Genomic DNA, 6,562 nt, shown 5'->3' with positions numbered 1-6,562 from the left:
TATAATAGACTTCTGAATTTTAGGTTTTCCTGAAGCTAAAAGAACAAATGCATTGACTAAAGGATCTGAATCCTTTCACTTACATCAGCATAAATAAGTAATAATTCACAGATAGGCTTGCTGGATTTACTTCTGTATAAAAAATAGAAATCAAACACAGCGTCTCCACTTTCCTCCTTCTCTATCTCATCTTTTTTTTATGTGAAGCACTAGATGGAAGCCATTGTCACACCTTCTTAGCAGACTTAGGAATGTAAATTACATTCTTTTGCTCTTCCACAACAACAAAGGGTGGTATTTCATGCCCATTTCTGCAGGGACTTCACTCAATATTCATATAAACAAGAAAAAGGAATTAAAGCAAGCTGTTTAGATTCACAGAAATTATTCTCCATGGGAACTTAATAGTCAGGAAAAACAAACAAACAAACAAAAAACAAATAGAAACAAAAACAAACAAAACCCACAAGATTTCTAGGAACTCTATGATTTCTATGCTCAATTTAAACATTAATCTCTTTGGCACCCACCTCATTATGACTCATTTTCTTTACTGCGGCTTATGGATAGTACTGCAAAATATGAAAGCACATAGTGAGGAAGTTGTCATACAAAATGCAGCTGCTGCTGTAACAGTGCAAAATAGTAGGCCCAAGAGAGCTAGGTGATTGTCGGTGTTAAGAGTTACCATAACAGCAAACTCCCACAGGCCCTATGTGCAAAAGAAAAACTCAGAGAACATGAAAATGCTCCCTACACAGTTCTAATACAACAAGGAATAAACAAGGCATCTGATAGGGTACAGAGGTGACTGCATTACAAGAGCCCTACCATAGGTGTGCTGCTGAATATAAAGTTAATGGAAATGGTCATCTCAGAGAAAATGGGCTGCACAATATAGTGTGACCATTCATGTTGGTTTCAGGCAAGTCCTGGGACTCAAGACTACACACCTGGAAGATAAGTGACCCAAACAGGGCAACAGCCCATTATTGGGTGTAATTGAGAGATTAAGTGTATAGATATTCTGGCAGTAAAATGTCATTCTGCTGTGATTCAGATGTTACTGACAAGCAGGCCAACTTGCAGTACCAGAATTGTCTGTATCTCTGGCTTCAGAGAGACTCCTGTTCAGCTGAACTCTCCTGAAGACTATAAAAAGCTTCTGTTCTTCAACGGAAAGATATGCCAGAAAAAGTGAATTCTCTTATGCACTGCATTTATTTCTGTGATTATGCAACACCCAAAGAGGGTGAGTATCAAGTGGGAGGTACACAGGGCCCTTACCATGTTTCACGGAGAAGGAATCCCGGCCCTGATGGAAATGGAGCTAGACTCATCGGCAGTTTTAGGGAATATTCAGATAGGTTTTTGCAGATATTTGGAAAATATTTTGGATGTTTCTTGAAAGTAACACAGAAGATGAGAAGCAAAAGGTTTCTGTTTAAGTGCAAGGGTTCTTTGTGGAGTAAGAACAGCAAGAGTACTTATCCCGATATCATGTGACATAAAAGGTCAGATTCTTAAATCCTTGGAAAAAGAAATTGTACAGTTTCTATTCAGTTGCTGTTCATTCTCCAGCTCTGTTGTGGTATGTTCGCTTGATGACTGTTTAGGCTGCTCCAAGTCAAAATATATGTTTTCTCACAATTTTGCACTTGTGTATTTGTCTGCTCTACCTTAGAGACAAGGTTTTGGGGTCATTTATACCAACCTGCTTTTGATAGTATTTTTTGGTAATAATGAAGCTGCAGACTCAGTCTAATGTATGGGTTAATGTGCTGGAGCTGCAGTTTCTTCACAATTAATACATTTCAATAGCTTTTTGTTGTAAGCAGCATCATATTGCTTATCTTGGCATATGTTTGTGTTTTTTCAAGACATGCAGAGCATATGGAAAAAAACAACAAAGCCACCAGAGACTGAAATTTGGTGTGATTATCCTATTCACAGTAGACAGCTGGATGGCATTTTGCTGTAGCTAACTGGCTCTTCTGTATTTTGTCTTCCCTTCTTTGCTGACCTGCTGTTATTTTTTAATTCCTTCAGCCTCCACAGTGATTTCTACCTTCCAAGTATTTCCTAATAAGGCCTCTTTTAGATAACTCTTGGACTTTTTTTTTTATTTATTTATTTTTTTCAGAGATGACAGAAATAGATAGAAATGCCTTGGTAGAAAGAGCTAGTCCTCAGATATCATCACTGCTTTTATAATCTTCTGCAGAAAAAATCAGATCCATCAGATACAGGTAGCATCCAGTTCTTTGAGCTGTAAAGGGAAAATCAAAATATTGAGAACATTCCTCTGACTCCTGTTCTGTCTGAGCAACCTGCAGACTGATGTCAATGAGTTTAAGAGAAGCTGCGGGAACCAACACTATTGCAAAAGTCGGTATTTACAGGATGTAGGACACAGATCTGTAGGAAATCAAGCTGTGAGAATATAGGTGCTCATTGAACAAGTGAGGTGTATTCCTTCTCTCCCTGAAACCTCATTTAGAAAATGTCTGTGAAAACTAATGATAATACATGCACCTTGGCTCTTCTGCTTTTCTGGAATTTAATGCATTTTTGGAAAAGAAGAAAAAAGAAAGAAAAGAAAAAAAGAAAGCACCCCGCTGCCCCTCCTAGGAGGCTGTCTACGTGTAATTGCTGTAAGTCAAACAAATAGTCACTGCCAGAACCAAGATCAGACAAGACCAAACCGTGCAGATCCTCACTTGCGTGCGCTTCTCTTACTCGTGTTGGATCCTGAAGTCGGTTCTTTTATTCAGGGTTGATAAAGTTGTCATCGGCGGCAACGCTGAAACACTGCAGCCCAAGCTGGAGTAACGCAGAGGTGCAGCTGTTCACGAGGTGATGCCCGGGTGCTCGTTTGGGGTCCTTCGCTAATGTTCTGATGCCATCTAGCGTTACGACAGGCTGCGTGTATTCTGTTTCAAGGGCATTGCTAATGGGTCTTTAATGCCCAATAAAAAAAGTAATAAGCTCATCGAGTACATCTCATAGAACAAAGGGTGACAGGGATAAGGTCTCTCTTTAGATCTAGAATATTGTATCCTCGCCTGGGCACAGAGAGTGTTTTAGGGCCACACCTCAACTGAAATAACAAGAAAAGCACCTTATTTTATATACAGGTAGAGCTGAGCTATGTGGAACATTATCTGTACCACAAAGAAAGAAAAAAAAAAAGAAAAAAAAAAAAGGTCTGAGTTTAGTAATTGTTTCACTGAATCAATGCAACCAGGATATGCAGGAACAGTAATTTGGTTTCTTGACTGTGCTCACCGTGCTAAGACCTACTGACATTACCTTTGGAGATGACCAGAGGGGACAACAATGTGAAGCAACTGCTTTTCCTGAACATCTCAGCAGTAACGTAATACCTACATTACAAGCTGTAGTAAATTTATCCACACTCAGAGAACTGAGCCACTGCCTGTCAGTCAGGATCTTCCCTATTCTTCCACACCCACTACCCATCCCAGCTCTGTTTCCCCACAGGTCATGGGACTAGATGAACCCTGCACAACCTCTGCAGCTGCAAAAGCCATCCAGAGGAAAAAAAAAAAGTCTACTACACATAGTTCTAATGTTCTCTAAAGGAAACCTAATAGTGGATCCTCAGTGATAGCTTGCTTAAATGTATTGTAAATTAAGCAACCTATTTGTCTTCCCATAGTTATGTTCTCTTCTCTATACCATTGGGAAAAATCAAGAACTTTAGTGTAGGATGGGGCATGTCAGGCATTTTCCTCTACAAAAATCCAGAGGAGAGGTCAACTGCAATCTGTGTACTGGCAGGGGGAGGGAAGACTCAGCAGTTGGGTCAAGGGGAAAGCTTGAGGGAGAAAAGACATTGGGTGGGAACAACAGCAAGGTGAACCCTCACCCTGTCTCCCTGCTGAGAAGCAGCAGTCCGGTTCTTCCAGAGCCAAGGGCAGGAGAAGAATGGCAGGTCCCTTTTCTGAGGAGTTTAGTGCTCAGCTCTCTTATCACCCAGGTCATTGTATATCTTATTTGCCCCAAGAACATGTGTATGAGTCACTGTTGTCAACATTTGATACATTGAGCTAACAGGAATCAATCAACTATCACTATAGTAGATGTGTCTACCTCCGAATGGGGAAAGGTCTCTCTCCCCACCTCTCCCATCAGAAGCTTTGGGGAATGGAGCAACATCCACAACTTAGCATGAGGCTTGGGCAGAGACACTGGAAATGATGCAGCCACTCAGGAACATGGGGATTTCACTGACCCAAGATGTCAGGGCAATTATGAGGAACCTGAGAGGAACCATGGGGAAAAGGCCTTTTCCTCTAGGGACCTGCCCATTGCAGTCAATATTCTTATTGTACATTGAGCTTGATGTATATCAAACAGAAAATGCAGTGCTACGTCACTTACTTCCTCTTCTTTCTGTGTGTCTCCATCTGTCACATAAGGCGGATCCTCAGAAGTACTGTTGTGCCCTGTGGTTCTGACCCTCCTCATTCTTTTCACACTTGGCTCCTGTATGAGCACTTAGTTTTCTAAAGGAAGGATTATCTTCTTTCCTCTGTCATTTTATAATCATCTTTGGCATGTGGCTCACTGCTAATCTGTGGTATCTTACTGTTCCTGAATATCTCTCCCATGCCCCTTAGTAGTGGCGTGCAAACACCACATCCTGTTTCATCAAAGAAACCATGCAGTTCTAATCCTTGTCACACAGCTAAGCCACCCCTCCTTGTAATCCTGGGATAACCATGTCTTCCAGCAGTGTATCAGTTGCATCCCCTAATGTCTTACTCCTCTCAATGTAAAAAAGGGATTTTCTGCTTAGAAGAATAGAGAACTAGCAATGATGAAAATTTCTCACACCAGCAGGTCTGCAGAGCATCCTAATTGTAGCTGTGTATATTCCCTTCCCTTTTTCCCTCCCTCTTCATCATTAACTCTTGTCTTGGGTTCTCTCCACATGAGGGCTGAAGTCCCTCAGTTTTGACACCCTGTGATATCCTACCCTTTTGTCCTAATACATTATCACAGACCTCAGTCCTGGCTGGTGTCCCTAGAACAGTGTGCTGGGCCTCTCTGGAGCAGAGAAGCTTTAAAATGTTGGCATTGTACTACATAATTCATAAAAGAAACCACAAATGTACTTGCTGCCTACAGCAAGGCTGTCAACAAAGTAAGTGGGGATCCAAGAAATCTGTATGCAATGTGATCTGTTTAAACCCTATCCCTGAAGATCAGATTAGATATCTCTCCTTCTCTCTTACTCATTTTTCCTGCAAGCACTTGTCTCAGCAGAACAATACAAATGGGCTTTTCTAGGCTTTCCTAGCAAGTTAGTCAGAATGAAATATAACCTTCTCCAAAATCCACAGCCCTGGGCTATGTTTTGTAGTGCATTAAGCAACAGGGCAAATTGTAGATGAGATTCACAAGGCAATTCCTGGCAGAACTGGTTGGAAGCCTGCTGAGGCTCTTTGTTTTTCGTATTAGTAATCTGAATCCTCCTGGAAACCATGTTAAGATATATGGAAAACAGGGAGGTGATTGGAGACAGCCAACATGGCTTCACAAAGGGCCAGTCAGGTCTGACTAATTTGGTGGCCTTCTAAGACAGAATGACAACATTGGTGGACAAGAACAATGGATGTCATCTACATTAACTTGTGCAAAGCTTTTGATACGGTCCCACAGAGTATCCTTGACTGTAAATTGGAGAGACAAGGATTTAATGGATGGACTATTCAGTGGATAAAGTATTGGCTGGAGGGCTATACTCAAAGAGCTGCAGTCAATGGTTCAATATGCAGGTGAAGACCTCTGACAAGTGGTGTCCCTCAGGTGTCTGTACGAGGACTGGTACTGTTTAATGCCTCTATCAGTGACATGGACAGTAGAATTTAGTGCATCTTAGCAAGTTTTCAGATGACACCAAGCTGAATGTTGCAGCTGATATTCCAAAGGGAAGGGATGCCATCCAGAGGGACCTTGATAGGCTTGAAAAGTGGGCCCATGTGAATCTCATGAAGTTCAACAAAGCCAAATACAATGTCCTGCACCTTGGTCAAGGCTATCCCAAGCATCAGTACAGACTGGGTGATGAATGGATTGAGAGAAGTCCTGTAGAGAAGGACTTGGGAGTTCTGGTGGGTGAAAAACTCTACTTGAGCCAACAATGTACTCTTGCAGCCCAGAAGTCCAATTTTTCCTAGGTTGCATCAAAAGAAACATGCCCAGCAGGTTGAGGGAGGTGATTCTCCCCCTCTACTCTGCTCTCATGAGACCCCACCTGGAGTACTGCGTTCAGCTCTGGGGCTCCCAGCACAAGAAGGACATGGACCTGTTGGAGCAAGTCCAGAGGGCCATGAGGATGATAAGAGGGCTGGAGCACCTCTCCTGTGAAGAGAGGTTGAGAGAGTTCGGGTTGCTTAACCTAGAGAAGAGAAGTCTCTGGGGATACCTTATTGGGGGTGCCTTATTGTGGCCTTCCGGTACTTAAAGAGGGCTCACAAGAAAGGTGGGGAGGACTCTCTACGAAAGGAGTGTAGTGATAGGACAAGTAACC

The sequence above is a fragment of the Anser cygnoides genome, chromosome 1 (genome assembly GCF_040182565.1).
Source record: "Anser cygnoides isolate HZ-2024a breed goose chromosome 1, Taihu_goose_T2T_genome, whole genome shotgun sequence".
NCBI classification, from domain to species: Eukaryota; Metazoa; Chordata; class Aves; order Anseriformes; family Anatidae; genus Anser; species Anser cygnoides.
Note: the sequence above shows the minus strand (reverse complement) of the source record.